Raw genomic sequence first — 21,591 nt, 5'->3', positions numbered from 1 at the left:
GAAAAGATCAACTGGTTCAAACTTAAAATAATATATTTGCAGATGAAACAGAACAACACACAACTTGCTAGCACACTGAACACACTTTCAAAGAGGTGCATCCAACCACTGAATTTCCAGATAAAGTGAAGCATTGGAGTCTCCAGTGCTGTATTTGCAGCATTGTACACACCATACTCCTTCAGTACTGTGGAATGTCAACTTCAATTGGTTTTTATCATTTTGAGAAACTGCACCTTTTCCTATCAGAGAAAGTTCTTTTCATTTTGTTCAAGCTGTTAATCTCCTACCGATAAAACTACTTGAAAGCGACACATTATCCAGCATGCAGCAGTATGCTGAAGACCTTAGGAACCAATTTTTTTTTAAATATTGAACTAAATAGAAGTGAAACACCTAGATATTAGGGCTGCATGAAGCTTCAATCTCTGATTCAATTTGGCAGAGATTTGGCCCAATTCAGTGGCCGAATCTCTGAATCCAAATCAAATCAGAAGACCCTTTAATCTCTCTGAATTGAATTGGAACCCTCCAAATCAATTAGGAGAGATTCAGAAAGATTCAGAGCTTTGGACATAAACACAGTTTTAAATGTTTTTTCTACATACCTCAAGGTAGCAGGCAGCTCATGAATGTTGTTATGCTGGGGCACATGGAGCATCCCACAGGAGTGGGGGGGGCTCCTCAGCATGCTTGCCAGCAGACCCAGAAGTGGATCAGAATCACTTCCGGTCCACTTCTGGGTCCACTGGAGAGCACGCTGGGGGCTCCCCCACACCTGCCAGCTTGGTTACTGGTACCTCCTGAGTTTGGGGGGGGGCACTCAGGATCCCCCTGAAGCTGATCGCCGAGCTGGGTGGGCATGTGGGGCCCCCACCAAGCACTCCCCAGCAGACCCAGAAATGGACCGGAAGTACTTCTGGTCCATTTCCAGGTTTGCTGCTGAGCACATGGTGGGGCCCCCTTGCACTGCTGTGGGATGTTCCATCTGCCCCAGCAGCATTGTAGCATTCACAAGCCACACTGATACCTCAAGGTATGTAGAAAAAACATTTAAAGCTGTGTCTTTCTCAGAATCACTGATTCTCTGAATCAGCATCGAATCTTCAGGTTCAGATTTGGCTGAATTGAATCAGAGACAGTAATCTGAATCAACAAAATGAATCGCTGTCCACAATTTGGGCCAAATCCAGATCTGAATCAAATGGGGCCTGCTTTGCATACCCCTACTAAATATCTGTACACTTTTGGATCTTACTAACCAACCAGGTGGACCTGGTCCTAAATCTGACACTAACACATGTGGAGAACATCCCTTCCTCCCACACTTTACAGGAAACAACAGCACATTACTTTGACCCAGCTCTGTAATGTCTGTATAGATCAGGTGCTTCAGTGGGGCATTTTGCACTTTTATCTAATAGCTGATTCAATCAGCTATTAGATAAAAGCAAGAAAAAAAGCCCCATTAAAGTTCCCAGTCTATACAGATGTTGGGGAAGACAGGTCCAACTAATGCAATGCCAGGCCTCTTCTATGCATGCCCTGAGCTCAGCACAAGAGCGCACCAAATTTAAAATAAAGCAATGTTTTTTATGGGGTTTTTTCCCATGTTTGCAATCAGTAGAGTACTAATGGTTTTCATCCTCATAAGTTTTATTTAGAGACTCAGCTTTCCACATAGTACCTGGACATCTATTAACCATGAATAAATATATACTCCCATCACTGCTATGAGCCAGGGAAGCATTATAACTGAGCATTTCTTTTGCATTCAAATCTGAAGAGCTAGTTATATCTCTTGGAAGTTCTCTAGAATTTTTTTTAATAGCTACAGCAAGTGGAATTTCTGAATCGTGGCTTGACCTCCTGATTATCATTGGTCATCCCTGTAAGATTAAAAGTACATTACATAATAAAGTAACTGCAATCAATCCCTTTCTTTTCTCCATACTTTTTTCTTTTACTTCATGTAGGCTGATACTTCAAAGGATGTCTGGTTTGCCTCATTTCAGAGATCTCTGCTTCAAAGCCAGCCATGTTTCTCAAAGAGACAAATACTAAAGACCCTTTAACACCTCTGGATATCTTTATAGTTTTAAAAGAAAAAAAGAAAACCCAACAACCCCTAATTGATTAGCCAGATTCTAGACCTTCTTTAGAAGCATGAAGTATGTGGTACAGTGATAATTTCAGTATATCAGAAGAAAGAGGTATGCAGTTTTGTTTCATCTCCTTGTCCAACAGATAGTTCCTTTGATCAGTTTCTCTGGGCAAATTCTTTGTCTGAAAACAGAACGTTTTTCAAGAGGGAGGTGTGCCTTTGCTCTTGTAAAGAAGGCTTCTTAATGTATTTATTTAACTTAAATATGTCCTACCTGATCCTGGAGCCTGCAGTAGATGTAACTCTGTTGGTATTGTGCTTAACTTCACACTTGGGAGTCAGTAGACACAGGTTGTTTTTAATCTGCCACTGATATGATTTATTTTTGCAGCACTGGCATTGGTTATGGTGCACTACCATGAGATTTTAGCTTTCTTCCTGCAGGACCTTGGGTAAATTAGAAAAGTCTTTTGTACCTCAGTTTTCTAGACAGGGTTAATGATTGGCTAGCTTACAGGTCTTCTGTGAAACAAAATCAATAAATTCCTGTAAAGTATTTTGAACCCTTGAGATAGAAGATGAAATGAACTGCACTAAAGGTAAAGTATTATTATGTAGGTGTTAGCACTAGATATCTGGTTAAGGTTCATTCTAGAGTTCCATTCTAAGCCTACATTTCAATCATACCATTGCTTCACTTAACTTTTGCTTGGATTAATGGACTTGTTTGAACACTGAATAGTGTTAAAAGGTCCAGAACCTTTTCTGGTGAGTTAGGAGGAACTGCTTTAAAGAAAAGTAAAGGATGCTTAAGGTACAAATTGCATGCACATCCCTCTCCCCCACACCGTGACTCCTTGAAAGACCACATTTTTCAGAGGTGGCCAGTTTGCAGAGCTCCATGTTGATCAGAGATTGCTCCTCATGCACACAGCACAGATTGTTTATTATACAGGCATTTCCAAGGAAAGAACCATTGGAAAATATTTATTTTATTGCAAACTGGAGAACAGGATCAAGCTAACTTATTTATTCTAAAATGTAGCACACTGGTAAGCCATCATTATATGTTGGCAAGCATCAGTCATCTTGGATCATGGTGTGTATATGAGGGCCACCCAGACTTTTGATTCATATATCTGGGCAGGAATTTTTGGAGGCGTGGAGGCTGCCCAGACCTTCCATCCTCTCTTTAGTCCACTGAGACAGAATCCAAAGACCAGGCTGAGTCCCGGTGCTGGGTGATTCCATGGCTGTAGCTGTATAAGTGTCTGGGACTCTAACCCAGGTCTCCTGTGTGGTAGACAAGGATTCTACTGAACCTCAGGAGACTCCTAGCCATCATTATATATGATTCAGGAATAATGTGGAAATTTATCAGGATAAGAAGAAGAGAGGATGCTAGAAAGGAGAGGAAAGAAAGTCCAGAGGAGGAGGAGTGACACAGTGAGGAGCTGAGTGGGGAATTTGGGATGGGGTACTTAAAGGATAATTTGGGCATTCAACAGTTATTAGTTTGTCTATTTATTATATTTATATGCCAACCTTCCCCAAAGAAACTCAGAACAGCTTAAAATAAAACCAGATACATTATACAACAGATAAAAATAGTCAAAATAATTAATAGAACAAACTCCCCAAACAGTGCCAAAAAACTGAACCCTACCTCCTCAAGGCTCACGCAGATAAAGTCTTACAAGCAGAGATGACCGTAGCAGGGCCCTAGGCAAATCAGACTGTGCAGGGCCGAGATGTGGCGGTGGTGGGGTAGAGGAGCGGTGGTGAGCAGCCTGATGCAAAGCCAACCCAGTTCTGTGGGACCCCACAAAGTGCTTGTTTACAATACTTCTCTAAAAGGTCCAGACTCAGACAGGAAAGAGCGTTCCAGTGGTGAGGAGTGATTACCAAGTACAACCTCATATCTGTTTTCACTAAATGAACTTGGCCCACAGAGGGTATTTGCAAGAGGTTTCTGTTCCTCACCTTAAGGATCGCTATGGAACTTAAGGATATGTAAGAGGAATCCCTTTGTAGTTTAAAATCACTTGGGGTGTGCGAAGCGGGCAGTATTTGATTTGGATTTGGATTTGGATTTGGATTTGAATTCAGCCCTATTCAGGGAACAGTGATTCAATTCACTGATTCATATCACTGACCCAATTTGATTTGGCCAAATCTGAATCTGAAGATTTAATTCTGATTCAGAGAATCAGCAATTTTGGCCATAGACACAGCTTTATATGTTTTTTCTACACGCCTCAAGGTACCAGATGAGGCTTGTGAACACTGAGATGGTGGGGCAGACAGGGAGCATGGGGGGTCCCCTGTGTGCTTGGCATTGGATCCACTTCCAGTCCACTTCTGGGTCTGCTGCGGAGTGTGCAGGGGACCAACCCGCTGGCTGCCCTGGCTCAGAGATCAGCCATGGGAGGACCGTGGGTGCCCCCCCCGGCTCAGGAGGCACCAGTTGTCAAGCTGGGTGGCAGGGAGGGTTCCCCTGCACACTCTGTGGCAGACCCAGAAGAGGAGAGACATATTGGAATGCACATAGCAACTATTCTGCCTGTTTGGGAGCTACCGTTTGTTGAGTACACTTGATCTTAGCCCACAAGAGGTATGTCTAAACACAGTACTGCTTGACATGGTATAGACATACTATTTGGCACCTTAAGTAGGTGGAATTCCACATAGGTGGAATTTTGTGTCTAAAATTGAAATTATATGTCAGCTTCTGTCTCACTTTGGTGGCACCTTAGTTTGTGATACTAAAGCTCCTCATTCTCCTAACATTCTTTCTACTTTATATGGCAATTAAGTGATTGGAGCCACCCACCCAGGATTCAGTGGATGGACCAGTTCAATTTCCTTTTCTGTGAGCATTCAAACCTACATGTCCTACCATTCAGGTCGGTAGTTTAACCAGTAGACAAGAACTGCTTTCTACCCTTTCTGTGGTCCAATAAATCTCAAAGGAGTGAAAATACCTATAGCTTAGTTGGCTTGAAGTTTTGTGACTCATTCTGAGAAATCCTCTCTTCATGTATAGTATGGGGAGCCAGAGTGTCACACTTAGGATTCCACTAAAGGGACCAGCCTCCTATAAATTAGGTTAATGCAGTTTTCTTTATTGCAGCACCTAAATTTCATTTTGTATCTGGGCCCAGGCGTGAATCCAAGATTTTCCAAAGTGGAGTGCAGAAGAGACAACCTGCACTTCATGGGGGGTTGCACTAAAGCTCTCAGCATCCTCCACCCCCACTGCTGCAGGCAGATCACCCTCAGCTGCCTGCAGGGACTTTTTAAAATCCTGAAAGCAGGTGAAAACCTCCCATCTCCTTCTCTTCCCCTTCCTCCTCCCCAACCTGCTTCTCTTGTTTTCCCTGCTGGTCCAGAGACAGAGGAAGCTGAGCTGTGCCAGGGCTGGGCTAATCTGGGGATGGGGACTACATACAGAATGTTTAAAAGCACCCTACCCCTGCCTTCCCAACCCCCAGCTGAATCTAGCCTACATGCAGCCTACCTAGGGTGGACAGAAACAGCTCTGGTGCTTCTTCCATCCCAGCACAGAGGTGAAAGCAACAGCAGCAGGTGGGAGAGAGGAGGAGGGGAGAGGGATTTTCACTTTCTATAAATGCTTAAACAAGTCCCCAGAGGCTCTTGTTATGTAGTCCAATCCAAATTCCAAATTACAGCTGCCCTTCTTATGTAACAAATAGTATAAATAATGAGAAAAAAAACCTGTTTTAGATACTATCCCTTTCAGTTTAATTTCAATAATTCAATCTTCCCCTGTTTAATTTAGCTGAAGCCTATTCATTTAGTCAAGCTTTTGTTTTGATAGTAATTTTATTGTCCATGTGTGTTTTAAGGGTTAATATGGTGGCAGACAGATGCAAGGCAGTTTCAAAATTTGTAATTGTATAAAGGAGATTGTATCTCCCAAATATAGGAAGGTGCTTAGGTGCTGTTATGATCGGCACCTTAGAAACAGCTCCAGTGTTAATAATGTAATGCTGAAAATTGAGATTTTTTCCAGCAGTCTTAGTAAACAGTGTTTATGCCTTGGTTCCAGTAGTTTGTTGGCTTTTGTCTGACTGTTTTGTCATTTTTAATTGGTCTTCCCATATTTTTAAGATGTGTTGGGGAGGCAGGGGGAGGGGGGAGGAAGAAGGGTGGATTTTCCACTCTCTGAATAGCCCAAATGCCGATATGTGATAGACATCATCTTGATTGTCTTATTTGCAATCTTCTCATTAAATGTAATAATTTCATGCTATCTGTCTACCCCAGAAAAGGCAAGTGTTAGAACCATAATTTATGAAGATTGTATAATTTACTGGAGCTCCCAGGATTATGAATTTTGTTTAAATATCAGGAATAAGGGCACACTCCTAAAAGATACTCAGTTGCTGAAGCAAAATCACCTTTTAGGGTCAGACCTAGGTCAATGAATTTGTTTCCTGAAGCCATTGTATTTACTTGGGACTTGGAATAAACCACATTATTTAATCTAAAGCTCCTGTATTTGGAAATATTCCTTGGAAAGGCAGACAGATATTTGTCACTGTGACTCCTGTGCTTTTAGAACAGGAGTAGTTTTATGCATCCTACTTCTCATCATTGTTCTCTATGTTCCAAACTGTTTGCCGAAAGAAGTTATCATCAGGTTGCAATTGCACAACAAGGACTTAATGGGGCATTTTGGATTACTCTTTGGTTCCCTACACATGTTAACTGCAGTATAAATGGAAAGGCACTATACATGCACCCAATTTAGGCACCACAAAATGGCAAGTGAGCCATAAAAGTGTTCTACATACAATCTAGAGCATTTTTATGGTTGGTTTGTGTAGCACCTTGAAATTTAACATGTGGCCAAGGCCAAAAATCAGCTGATTGTCAATCCCTGGGCTGGGATCATACTGGGTGTCAGAGCCAGGACTGACAATTAGCCTATTGTTGGCCCGATGGAAGGCTGAAGGGAAGGGGAAGCAGAAGGGCTTGCCAAGCTGGGGACTTTAAACACATATGGCATGGCAAGAGGTGCAATTATTGGGATCATAGCTCAGATTTCATCGCACCATTAAATGTGTGTGCATACCAGGGACCTGTGATCACTTCAGATTTGCATTAGTCTGAATAAGTAACACTCCAAAAATTGTATTAGCATCTTCCAGAAAAGTAAGCTAATGGAGGGAATGAACAAAAACAGTTGCATAGAGTTTAGAGAATAAGAAGATTGAAAATAGGAGGAGTATATGAGATAGCTGCACAAGGCATACGTCAAAGCTATGTGTAGTGAGTATGCTATGAAAGAAGAAAATCTGTGAAGACCCACAAGTCACTACCTGCTACTGGGCTTGGGTGCTATAACTTCAGTCTTGTAAACATAGTTATCCAGAGAGATTAGTTTCATAAATGCATTCACAATGCTACAGGTTCCTTAGCACTGAAAGGTGATGTCTGAAAATATGGCTTGTTTGATAACAGTCTTCAAATACCTGATGGGTAGTTGTAAAGAGGATGGTGATGGACTGTTTTATGGCCTTCATGGCACAGGACAAAGAATAATGATCTTAAATTGAGGCAAGGGAAATTTAGGTTAGATATTAGGGAGAAAACTTTCTCACTCTGAGGTCGGTTGTTTTGGAACAGGCTACCCATAGAGGGTGTGGACTTGTTAGAAAGTTTTCAATCAAGTTTACACAAACTTGGCTGAGAATTTAGGTAGACACGATCCTGCCTTGACAAGGGCTTGGATTAAATCACCTTCCAAGGTTTCTTCCAACACTACTTTTCTGTTATTGGAAATAATTTTCCCCTCAAAATTGATGCTAAAGCCAGCACACTAAGCAAATGGAGAGGTACCAGAAGCTCATTGTGGAAAGCACAGCATCTACCCATGCAATACAAAGTATAAACCTAGTATAATTTCTAGATGCTTTGGGTTTTGAGAAAAGTCTTTTTGTTGATGACATTTATGCAAATGTAACCTCTCCCATCAGACTTCTGGTCACTCCAGGCCTCCTTTGGTATATGATGGGTGATCATTCACAAATGAGCAAGATTGTCTTCCAAGATCTTAATACTGAGTCCACAGGTGGCTCCATAGCCCAAATCTAGATCCACATGTCTTGTCACAATGAGGACAGGTGTCTCCAGGAGGGGTGGCCACTGTGTTGCTGCATTAGATGTTCTGAAAAAAAAACCACTCCACAAAAAAACAGACCCCTCCGCATGTAGTACAAGTAGAGTGGATCCTAAATAGGACTGCTCAGTTGTGGGTGCAGCTGCCGAACTGCTCTTTCTGCCTCTGTCCTCAAACAAGACATCACCAAGGACTGAAGGTAACCACTCACTGCCTACATGCTAGTCCATAAGTAGGAATTTCCAGATCTCACAATCCTGTCTCTGTTGCCACTTGCTGATCACCATAGGACTTTCCTGTTGTGCAGAGGAGATATATGATTCCCATAAGGAAGACGCCTGTGCGTGACTTCTTTTAGTGTGAGGATGTTGTTGCATGCCAACAAACACACAGTCCTTGACAGAGATTTAAGTCGAATGCCATGGAAGCCAATACAACTGGAGACCCTTGATCTGCTGCAGCCTTCATCCACCTTCACAGTTGCTGTTAAAAGGGGGTTATACTTTTCTTCTGCTTGGTCTGCTGTAGAGGTCTTCTTGGATTGCTCTTAGTCAGGAACCTTCCCCTCAACCTTGCTGCCATGGGTGACCCTACCAGGAGCATGAAGCTCCTGACGGCCTTGCTCTCAGGATCATTGGAACATCCAAGCCTCTCCACCACTACACGGTGATGATCCCCAGAGAGGACTTTGGTATATACACTGTGATGAGCCGAGTTTACTGATCTAAACCTATCCAACTGCAATGTCACTAGAGTTACAGTAATTATGAAGTCAGTTTCTCATAAAGTAGCATGTGTTTGTTGCATTTAATGTATTAATTACATTGTATAGGACTTGCAATATAAAAGACAACAGGAATACCTTGAAAAATAAGAGTGTCATAAAGTACCTCCATATAACAGATAATTGCAATGTGACATTGTAATAGAATATTATATTAAATGGAAGTACTTTTATGGCACCCTTATTTTCAACGTATTCCAGCATACTGAGCCTTGGACACTACACAGACATAGCCGTATGTTTGTGTAGTGTGCAATGGTTAGAATGCTGCTTCTACAGAGCCACAAAATGTAGCACTGTTTACATTTGTTGCAATTGTAATACATGGGATTTTCTTAGCTGCTGGCAGTTATGGTTATCAGATTCCCTCCATTGCAGATGTTACATTTACATGATGTCCTATAAAACCTATAGAGTAGATGACCCCAAGCTCTCTTTGGCATGGTTCTCTTGCCCTTTAACTGAAATTTCATTTACAGCTAAAATAAAGAAACCTGCACCAAGGAGAATAGAAGTCATAGAGGAAGGAGGGTTATAAAGAGTTTAAATGTGACAAAAACCTGAAACAGAAATATCTTATCTCTTGCTTGAAAAAGTTGTAATTACCCAGTAAGATAAAAGCTGCTGAATTTGTAGCAATGGAAATATTAAGACAAATTAAATACCAAGCTTATCACTGCACTCTGGTATCAATATTTTATACTAAACATCTGTTCCTTGTATCTCATCTCAGAAACATTTCCACACTTTATCAGTGCAAGCACAGCTTTTCAAAGCAAATTAAGCTAAACAGTTTGCACCTAATCACCAATTGATCACAACATGCAGAATGGCATATATTGATTAGTGAGAGCCCCATTTTTCCCAAATCAAGAAAATCTATGGGAGGAAACACTTGATTTGCAACCTCAGAAAACTTGTTAGGCTCAAAGCTCAGACATTTAAAATGGAACATATGTCAGGGATAAAAGAGGGGAGATAAATTAGCAGGGGGAGAAAGTATATTATCCTATCTTGGAAAGGAAAGAGATTAATAAGCAGAAAGCAACTACTGACAGACCTTAAATTCTGTCACCCTTACTCACCATCTGTAGACTCAATGGGATTTTTCATGGAGTAGGGGATTACTCAGTCGGAACAGACATGGCAGAATCTGGTTTTTAAAACCAGTAGCTAATGGGGAGAGTGAGCCTTGGATGCTGATTATGAGAGAGTACCAGACTTACCCCTGGCAGTTTTTGCCATGGCAGGGGAGTGAATGACTGAACAGAGTACCATAGGAGCCCCTGCACCCAGCAGATTATCTGGAGGTCTGGGAGTCAATGAAATATTTACCCCCCCACACCATGGAACTCTTTGTCACAGAACGTGCATTCTATAGCATATTTGAGGGTAGGAAATGAGCAGGGCACCAATGGAGCCTGAATGCCAGGGCTGCTGCTGTCACCCAAGACAAAACTGCTATAGCAGCAGCAAGGACAGCAATATCAGCTGCCTTCCATGTGCATAGCATCCAAACAGATTAAACTTCTCTTCCCCACAACCCTACTACAGTCATTGGCATACTCCCACAACAACCCAAGTGCTGAATGAACTTGCTGCTTCTCTGCTTAAAACATGACACGCATAGTGTAGACGCTGGGCCTCAAACAGTAGCTCCAGGGTGGGTTTCACTCGGGTGGTTGGTGTCAAATGCCTTACAGGTTTGGGTTCTCACCTGAGCCGATGTTTTCTGCCCGAGTCTTCAACCCCGCACTTTCCCATCACAACTTGTTGGACATCAGTGTGCTGGGTTGTTCTTCGGGTGCGCTTGTTGGCCCGTGGCTCACTCGGCGGTTACTCACGGGGCTCTGCCACCCCTACACCTCACGCCTCCTGTAGAGCGGTGTCCATCTTACAGCCTCCTCCTTTGGGGGGGGTGCACCCACGACTGGAGCCTCGTGCTTACATCCCTAGACCCGCCTAGCCGTCACCCTTCTCTAAAGGGAATACCCTAGGAACGGGACCAAAACCTCTGAGACTCTTTCTCGGCCTCACTACTCCCCTCCTGTATACCTGTAGGCTGGGAAAACAACTAAAAATGCCTAAACAAAATCACTGGGCAACCTGTCCCTCAGGCTTCCCCTTCTACCCTTCCTGGGTCTCTAAGGGGAACAGGTTGTCTTCTCCCTCCCTGTTGCTTCAGCATCTGTTCTCTCACCTGCTCAATGACCCATCTGGGTCCGGCAGCGATATCTGCCCTGACCGCAACTCCTCTGGGGCTTCCTTGGTGCTCTGTCATCCCCACACTCCCACCTGTGGTCTGCTCCGTCTCCCCGGGTTGCTCTGGCTATGTCCCTGGACAGCGTTCCGGACATTCCCTCGCCATCCCATGCGAGTCAACGTCGAGATGCTCTGCCTCGTTCTGCCTGCACTTACCCCAGCTGGCTCTGACCCCTGGGTCCTGTGGGGAGTGACTTATATGCTGCCGGTGTCAGCAGCAGTTCTTCTCCCTGACCCTCCATCGTCTCCGCAGTGTGTGCTGCCATTGTTATTCTTTACAGCCGGCATTTACCGCTGACATCACCAGCCAGCCACAGTTGGATAAACAGGTAGCTGACAAGCCGTGTGGGCTCTCCTTCCGCCCCTCGTGCACTGCGCTCCAGGCTGCCAGTGAGTATCCCTTGTTATGTTGTTTCCCGGGACATAACCCCCCCGCCAGTCGCCTTGTGGTGGTTTCACGAGATGTGCGCTGGTGTTACCTGTGGTCTGGTGTGAGAGGTGGTGTTGTAGCCAGTTGACATCTTGTCCCATGCCCTCACCGCATCTAGACAAGAAGTCAGCCATTATGTTGTCTTTTCCGGGGTAGTACACAATACGAAATTTGAAGGGTTGCAAAGCCAATGCCCGTCACATTATTCACACATTATCGGTCTTGGTGGAACTGAACCACATCAGGGGCATGTGGTCGGTGATGTGCGTAAACTCCCTCCTGAGCAGGTAATAACAGAAGTAGTCCACCGCCCACCAGATACTTAAGCATTCCCATTCAATTGTCGCATACCTGGTTTCGGCCGGCAGTAATTTCCAATTTGCATAGGCTAGAGGCTGATCCAGGTCCGCATCTTGATGGGTAAGTTCTGCCCCAATGGTGGTGTTGGAGGCATCCATCTGTAACATAAAAGGTTTATCGACATCAGGGGTGTGTATAATTACATCCTGGCATAGGGTCTTTTTCAGGGTTCAAAAGCTTTGGAACATCGCCCCCGTCCACTGGATCCCCTTCCAGGGTGACCCTTTTAGGGGCTTTGATGCTATTTCTGCAAATTACAGCACAAATCTACGATAATAATTCACCAAACTCAGGAATGATCATAGCTGCTTGTGTGTTTGTGGAGCCTGGAAGGAGTGAATGACTTGGACCTTATCTTCCAATGGCCGGATAGTACCTTGCCCCACGAGGAATCCAAGATATTTCATGTACATGTGGGTGATCACGCATTTGCGGGGGGTTGCCGTCAGACCCTCCTTTCGCAGTTCAGCCAATACAGCTGTCAGGGCACATAGGTGTTGACCCCATGATCGAGCGAATATGACAATGTTGTCACTGTACACGGCAGCGTACTCTATGTGTGGTGCTAGAATGCATTCCATTAGCTGCTGGAAGGTGGCGGCCACCCCATGCAGCCTGAATGGTATCTGTACAAATTCGTACAACCCCCAGGGGGTTCCAAAGGCCATCTTGGGGTGGTCGCATGGCTAGTCCTTTGGTTAAATCTAATGTAGTTATAAACCGGGCTGCCCCAATCCATTTCACTAATTCCATTACCCGTGGCATGGGGAAGGCATTGAACATAGCTATTTTGTTCAACTTGCGGTAATCTATACAGACCCATAGGGTCCCATCCGGTTTTCGTACCAGTACCAGGGCGCTTCGCCAAGGGCTTCAGGATGGCTTAATGACACCTAGAGCTTGCGTCTTTCTCACTTCTGCCTGTACCTCTTCCATTAGGTGATGGGGTAGGAGCTGCCATCAATCCTGTACGACCGCGCCTGGGGTGTATGGATGGGATGGAACGTGTTTCTCACTCATCCAAGATCCTCTGAGAAAACCTCCTTAAACTCTATGAGGAGGTTCCACACTTCCTTTTTCTGAGTCATGGTTATCTCGCCACCTATGTGAATACCCTTCACAGGTTCTGGGGCCACTGGCTCAGGGCTGAGTTCTCGCGGTCCTAGGTCATCAATTGCTTCTGCCCTAAATGCCACCCATCCTTAGGGTTGTTGCCATTCCCACAGCAGATTAACATGGTAAATCTGTTTTGTTCTTTGATGACCCAGGCAGTAAACCTCATAGTCAACTGGGCTGACTCTCCATCTAATTTCGAACAGGCCTTGCCACTGAATCAACAACTTGCTGTGCGAAGTGGGCAATAGAACTCGCACCTTTTGTCCGGGTTGAAACTCCCGCTCCTTTGAGTGCGAGTCATACCTTTCTTTTTGGCACTGTTGGGCTTGCCATAAATTACCGGCAGCTAGCCCTCTTGCACTCTGGACCCACTGCTGGAATGCCTGTTGGTATCTTGATGGGCTGGAGATAATCATGGGGACCCTGTTCCCGTTCTTCCTGGAGGATTTGCAATAAACCCTGGGGCTGATGGCGTAGTACTAGTTCAAAGGGGGAATACCCTAGGGATTCCAATGGGGCATCTCTGAGTACGAATAAGGCCAATGGTAGCATCAGGTCCCAGTGTTGTGGATCACCTTGTATGCACCGTCTTAACACCTTTTTTAGGGTCCTGTTCAGCCTCTCTACTAATCCGTTGGTCTGAGGGTGATAGACCGACGTCTGCAGTTGCTTAATCCGCAGGGTCTGACACACTCCCTGTAGCACTCCGGACATAAAGTTTCAACCTTGGTCTGTTAGGATCTCATGGGGAAACCCTATGCGGGCTATCCACTTCACCAATTCCTCTGCTATCCACGGTGCCGTTACAGATCTCAGATGCACCATGTTGGGGTATCTTGTCGCATAGTCTATGAACACCAAGATGTACTGGTATCCACTACTGCATGGTCCCACAACATCCATAGCAAGCTGAGAAAAAGGTAGATCAATAACAGGCACAGGTCTCATGGGAACTCGTGGCGGTTGATCCTTCCTAGCTTTCTGGCACATAGGACATCTTGCACAGCAGAGGGCCACATCTTCTTTTGGCCAAAAAAAAAATCTGGATATCTTGTCCGAGGTCTGAACCCTACCCATATGGCCCCCAATTGGGCTATTGTGCACCAACTGCCACACTGTCTTCTAGAAACACATCGGCACTACTAGTTGAACCTTATCTTCCTTCCCTGCCCCACCAGGTGAGACCCAATACAAGAGGTTGTTTCTTACCTCAAAATGGCTCCCAGGATTGGAGACTGATGCCAGTTGAGGACGCTCATCTCTTGCCTGTGCCTATGGCTCCGGCAGGTTAGGACCTTCTTATTGCACCTGTCGGAACTGCTGGCTGCTTGCAATATCTTGTAGGTCCATCACGGACTCCTCCTGCTCCTCAGTGGTTCCCTCTCTTTCTGTTGGATCACCAAGCCAGCTTTCCTGCATTCTTAAGGCCCTCTATGTGGCCTTGACATTCCACACCCTATCCGTGATGCTGTACAACGGGGCCCAGTCCCAGCCTAAGAGCATGTCACATGCTAAGCAGGGTGCTAGGCCCACCAACAGCTCCCCATGATATTCCATAACCCAGAGGCTCGTCCTCATTTGACGTATGGTTTGGGTTTCCCCATGGAAGCAGGACACCCTTACTAGCTCTGCTGGGGAGTCGTGGGCCTCTTTTATGTGGCTGGCCTTAACCAGTGACTGGGCACAACTGGAGTCCAGCACCGCCCACACCAGGCGGCCTTCAACCCAGGCTCTCATTACGGGGTGTTCCCACACCAGGCTCTCACCTCCTGCCCCAAAACTGCAGTCTATGGACTCCCCCTGACCATGCTCCCTAGAGGACTCAGCTCCCCTCCTTGGGGAACTACTCAGCCACCTCCTCTCAGAGGTTCTTTCTGGACACTCCTGCGTGAAGTGTCCCCCTTGGCTGCAATGATAGCAGACCATGTCCCCTCCTGAGGTCTTATGACTGGGCTTCCATCGCTCCATGTCTTTTGGCGCTGGCACTGGTAATGGGGGCCCACGTTTCTCATGGGGGTAGTATACTTCTGCAGCAGTGAAGGCCTCTGCCAACCTCAGTGCCTCATCGCAGGACTCCGGGGAGTGCTGATGGACCCACTGCTGGGTCCTCTCTTCCAGGTCATTCACAAACTGCTCCAGTATGACCTTGTCCACAAGTGTCACCACTGTGCAAGTTGCCAAGTTCCAAAGAGGTCCCACAGCCACTGGAGCAACAGCCATGACCATCTCTCCTCTGTCCCCTTCTTGGCTCAGAAAAGCTGCTGGTAGTACTCCCGGCTGATCTCCACACAATAGAGAATCACCGCTTTAACAGTCTCATAATCTTGGGCTTCATCGCAGGTCAAGGCCCTATAGGCTCCCTGAGTCTTGCCCATGACTAGGGCCCCTAGCTGGCTGGCCCAATACCCTCTATCAAGGCCGGTGCTAACCGCATGCTGCTCAAAGGCCTTGATGTAGATCTCCAGATCATCTTCCAATGTCATTTTTGGCATCTGCAAGGTGGATGGGCCATACTGCATCCAGTCCTGCTGCCGCTCCAGCATCCATTGCTGTGTACCCACAATCTGTGTCAGGACCTGCAGATTCTGCCCCCAAAATGTCTGCCGGAGCCATCTCAGCGGGTTGCATGCTGGGCGGGTGACCCCCCAAAGACTTCCCGGCAAATGCACCACTCTGTAGCCACCGGTCCTCAAACAGTAGCTCCCAGGCGGCTTTCACTCAGGTGGTTGGTGTCAAATGCCTTACGGGTCTGGGTTCTCACCTGAGCCAATGTTTTCTGCCTGAGTCTTCAGCCCCACGCTCACCTGCCATGACTTCTTGGACCTCAGTGCGCAGGATTGTTCTTTGGGTGCGCTCGTTGGCCCGTGGCTAACCCAGCAGTTACTCATGGGGCTCCGCCACCCCTACACCCCAGCCTCATGCCTCCTGTAGAGCGGTGTCTGTCTAACAGCCTCCTCCTTCATGGGGGCACCAATGACTGGAGCCTCATGCTCATGTCCCTAGGCCTGCCTAGCCATCACCCTTCTCTAGAGGGAATATCCTAGAAATGGGACCAAAACCTCTGAGTTTCTTTCTCGGCCTCACTACTCAGGGACCCACTCCCCTCCTATATACCTGTAGGCTGGGAAAACAACCAAAAATGCCTCAGCAAAATCACTGGGCAACCTGCCCCTCAGGCTTCCCCTTCTACCCTTCCTGGGTCTCTAAGGGGAATGGGTTGTCATCTCCCTCCCTGTTGCCTCAGCATCTATTCTCTCACCTGCTCAGTGACCCATCCAAGTCTGGCGGCGATATCTGCCGCAACCACAACCCCTCTGGGGCTCTCCAGGAGCCTTCTGCTCCCTGGCAGGGCTTCCTCAGCGCTCCATTGTCCCCGCACTCCCACCTGTGGTCTACTCCGTCTCCCTGGGTCGCTCTGGAGATGTCCCCGGATGGCGTTCCAGATGCTCCCTCACCATCCCGCATGAGTCGACATTGAGGTGCTCTGTCTCGTTCTGCCTGCACTCGCTCCAGCTGGCTCTGACCCCTGGGTCCCATGGGGAATGGCTTCTCTGCTGTCCTCCCTGACCCTCCACTGTCTCCGCAGCACATGCTGCCATTTTTATTCTTGCCGGCCGGCGTTTACCACTGACGTCACCGGCCAGCTGTAGTTGTATAAACAGGCAGCTGATGAACCATGTGGGCTCTTCCTTCCACCCCTCATGCGCTGTGCTCCAGGCTGCTGGTGAGTATGCCTCATTATGTTGATTCATGGAACACATAGACTTAAATGTGCTAGAGACAAACTAAGCTTAGTTCTCTCTGAAAATGGAGTCATTTCCAGTGAGGGGGAAAAAGCACTAGTTAAGGTAATATTGCTTATTAATCTGGAAGATGATAAAATTTCATAGATCTCACTTAACCAAATTCCTGCTTTTGGCCATGACACAGTAAATAATCTGTTTTCTCTATTATTCACCTTGACTTTGGGATGTTGAAGAGTGAAGTCATGAAGTCCTTTCAGATAATTATAGGTAATATTAGGTCCATGGTATCAGTTAATTGCACACATTTTGGTGCCAGGTACCTACTATATTGTAATAGTTTGACTTCAGAGACTTTTGAAAACTCTAGGCTTTTGCTGCCATACAATAAATATCTATCTGGTTAGTGTCAATGTTGCTTATAAAACTTAAAGTACAAGAAGGCTCATACTTTTTTTTTCCCCAGAAGTTTTGCCTCAGCCCTGCCCATTGTGTTTTTCAAGGCAATATATTCTACCAATAGCAAAGGCGTAGACGCTACGGAATTATGCTGATTTCTTTTGTTTTATAGACAGCATATGTATATTCTAAGCAAAGACGTTCACATACAGAAAGTAATCTTTTCAACTTCCATGGATTAAAAAACTATACTGCATTGGTTTATTGCAGTCCATCTCAACTAGGGACACATTTTCAGTGGGAAAAGGGCAAACCAGAAAATTTGCTTGTGGAAGCCAATTTATATAAGCACATGAATAGGCTAACTGTTCACATATTCATCTCGTGAACTCTTGGAGTTTACCTTTGTTATTTACAGTAAAATGCCTGGCTATCCTACTGCAACAATACAAAGGGAAATGCTATAAGTAGTGAGGTTCCTTTCTAGTATCAGACAGACTCAGTGTGATGCCCTGTGAACTCTTTCAAAATGCTCCTTGCAAAATCATAGTGTGACAAGGTGTCAGTTTTGACAGATCAGTGGTGAAGATTGAACAGGCTTGAATTAATAAAGGTCAAAATCGTCAACAGGAAGAACTGCCTGGTGGCATGTCAGCAAACACTCATATATAGTATCTGAAATGGAAACTGCTGATACAGACTAGGAAGCTAAGAGCTCAGTGTAGATCTAGATTTTATGAAACCTTTAATCACATCTAAGAAATGTTAGGTGTTTCCTAAATACTTTTTAGGGAACAGATTTTATTATACATGCACCAAAATTTCAGCATCAGCATTCTGACATTTACAAAATCTACTATTGATTTTATGGATTGAAAAGAACACTGATGCCAGTTTCAAGATTACACATTAGATATAAATCAGAATTGTAACAAGAAGACTCTGCACCCTGGGCAGCAGTGATGGGAAGGGGAGAGGCAGCAGCCAGGGAAGTGGAAGCCGTAACCCTGTTTTTACACCCCTCTCAGTTAGTGCCAAGGGCTTATGCCCCCGTTGCTCACCCATAGTTATGCTACTGGTATAAATTAATCAGAATTTGGGTTTGAGGGGTAAAATAGTGACCCTGAAGTGATTTAATATTTACATTAATTCTGTATGATCACTGAAGAAGTCTGTACATTTATAATAATGAGAGTTTATTAAAGATAAGTAACTGAACAAAAAAAGGATTATGATGGGCCCCAGCTGTGCTTTTGGATACAAGGAGGAAAGTTTTCCCCTGGCATGTTGCACTGAGTTTTGTCCCTTGTTGCCTTAAATTTCTCCAGTCATAAAAAGGAAGCCTATGAAGAATTTTTTTCAGAAATTATTTAGATTGCAAGAGGAATCTCTTCTTGTCCTAAAGAAACCAGATAATTTCTTGGATCTTGCAACATGAAAAATAAATGTACTAATGACATGACCACATCCTTTTCCTCTGATGTTTTGAGGACTTGCTTGGTTTATGCCTCTTATTTAGGGTAATCATCCATCCCAGTTGAAAAGTCAACAGCACACCTCAGGGTGTGGCACAGACAGAGTGGCATGCTGCAACAGGTTGGCAGGGCAGCCACAGTGCCTGCGCAGGTGCCTTTCTGGGACACAGTGCTGCTTTGCTTCCCCACCAGACTGTGCCCTGAACACTCATTTTAATCTCCAAAATTCAGGATTGGGTGCTGGGTAAAATGGAATAGACGGTCACCCTATTCTTATTCCATGGTTCTTGGTAAAAGGGCTGAGTGAGAGTTTTTATTTTCATAACTTTCAGGACTTCCATTCACTTTTTTATAATCTCTTTCACTCTTACAAATCACCTTTCTATATTTTTTCTTTCCTCTTTCAGCTTCCTGATTAATGGCTCAAAGTAGGTACAAGCCTTATTCAGAGGCCTTCTTCTTTGTTTGTACCTTACCAGGTCCTTCCCTCTCTCTCCCCTCTCTTTGACAATAAGAGTGACATTCTCTTTTATAATTCTCTCTCTCTCTCTCTCTGCTTCTGTAACTACATCCATGCTTCCCTGTAAACTCTGGCCCATAGCCATTTATGTTAGACAAAGGACTTCAAGATTCTTCTCTCCCTTGCAGATGTCCCTCTTAGAACTGTGTATCTGTTTAGTAGGGCAGTGCAAAGCTTCAGTTGCTGATTTGGAGATTTGGCCCAATTTGGCAGCTGAATCTCTAAACCTGAATTGAATCTGGAGACCATTAAAAAGGTCAGAATTGATTTGAAGTCTCCAAATTGATTTGGAAAAGATTCAGAAAGCTTTGGAAAGATTCATAGATTTGGGTAGTCCCCACTCTGGACCCAGACTCCATGCTAATAAGTACAGGGTGGGGGGTGGGGACTGGAGGAGATGGGTGGGACCATGGGGGGGACCCCCACCAGGCCCCATCTTCTTCCTGCTCTCCCAGCCCTGTCAATACCTGTCCCACCTGGCCCCAGCATCCTAATGCTTAAAAAAAAAAGAAGCCCCATACTCACCAGCTGTTGCAGTAGCCATTGAGGCCTCTGGGGCTCGTGGCAGACCCTCCCATGAAGTGCAGGGCAGTGAGACAGCAGGGATTGCCTCCCCACCACACCTGGCAGGAGCCAGTCAGTGCGGGGCTTTTTTGTTTTTGTGCCGGGACACTGGGATCAGGTGAGGCAGCCATTGACAGGTCTGGGATGGTGGGTGTGGGATGTGTGTGTTCTTCTATATACTAAATACTAGCTTCTTTGTAAAGGCCTAATGTTTAGTATTCTAGTTCTCTCTCCACTCACTCAGGTTCAGACAATCTGCCTTCGACCCCAGCATACATTACTATTGTACCCAACAGCATAGTTACCAGATTCTGTGCCCTGGATGGTGGTGGCACATGTGATTCTTTTACCACCTCCAAGTGGATGTCCAGGTTTAGTGCCCTGGTCTCCCACTCTTTGTTAAACAACTGACTGTATTGTTATCTTGATGTGCTTAGGTAGAGGATTGGTAGAACAATAATTTGCCATTTAAAGTCTCCTCCATCACAGTTTATTCTTGAGGAACAGCATACGTGGAACTAAAGGGTATTTTGACATGTGCTCTGTGGGTGAGGGGGCACCGACAGCCATCAAGCAAGCTTTAGTTAAAGTGACTTTACTGTCATTTTGAAGTGTGGAGATGTTAATACACATGACATGGAGGATAACTGGAGCATATTTATTAGCACACTCCAGCAGATTCAATGAATCACATTGGAGTAGACTCCTGGAACATCTAAAACCACTCTAAGTGTCTAAATGTTTCATTGTCCTAAGTTAATGCTAAACTTCCCTGCATACATTGTTATTCCCTGATACTGTAGTAGGCTCTGCAGTAATGACCCACTGAATGCAGGAGTCTGCTTGCATGGAATTTCGTGGAGTAATAGGGTCTTATCTATAATGAGTAAGGCATGGACCTTTCCCCCCATTATTTTCTGCTTTCTATGTGTACAATGCTCTCTTTCTGACTTACTGGCTTCTGGATGCATGGACAGAATGTTCCTATTTTGTTACCCCCTTGGTGAAAGAACTTTTAGTGAGTTATTAGCCAAAGGTATATATTTTCTTTATTTTATGATATGCTCCTGTTAGGGATTTCTTTTTATTGTTTGTAAAGTATCATTTTTAATGCTGTATACGTTAGGTGATATTAAAGTTATGGAACAGACCCATCCATAGAAACGGTAAAACACTTGATTATATTTTAATCCTTTCAGATGATGAATTTTACCATTTTTTGAATGGACTATTACATTTCCACATGGGAATGTTAAAGGAAATGTGAGAAGTTAACAACAGAACACTATTTAGTTGTATTTACATAATGTGATTACACTTTTGAATTTTAAAATAGAGCTTAGGAAAAAAAATAGACAAGAGTTGCTTTCATAAAAAAATCCTCACCAAATCTTTGAATTTCAAAATTCAATACTAATTTTGCAAAATGAAAGCATTTTTTTAATTTTTATTTCTAATGTCTTTAACCTATTATTTCTTAAAGTACTTTGTACTTATTGTCTGACAAAATCCCTATATGGGAGATTATTGGTCAGGGATTTTTGAAAAGTTGATTATATGAAATATAAAGAGGTTAAGTTTTCATTTTGCCTTTTATTAGTACTAGTCTCCCATTTCTTGGAAAGCCAGAAACTGCCCTTAATTCAATAAATGGCTACTCTCCTCCATGAAGACAAAGCCAGATGA

Source organism: Crocodylus porosus, unplaced genomic scaffold (assembly GCF_001723895.1).
Source record: "Crocodylus porosus isolate Cpor-Errol unplaced genomic scaffold, CroPor_comp1, whole genome shotgun sequence".
Lineage (NCBI taxonomy): Eukaryota > Metazoa > Chordata > Crocodylia > Crocodylidae > Crocodylus > Crocodylus porosus.
This window is presented reverse-complemented; position numbering follows the sequence as displayed.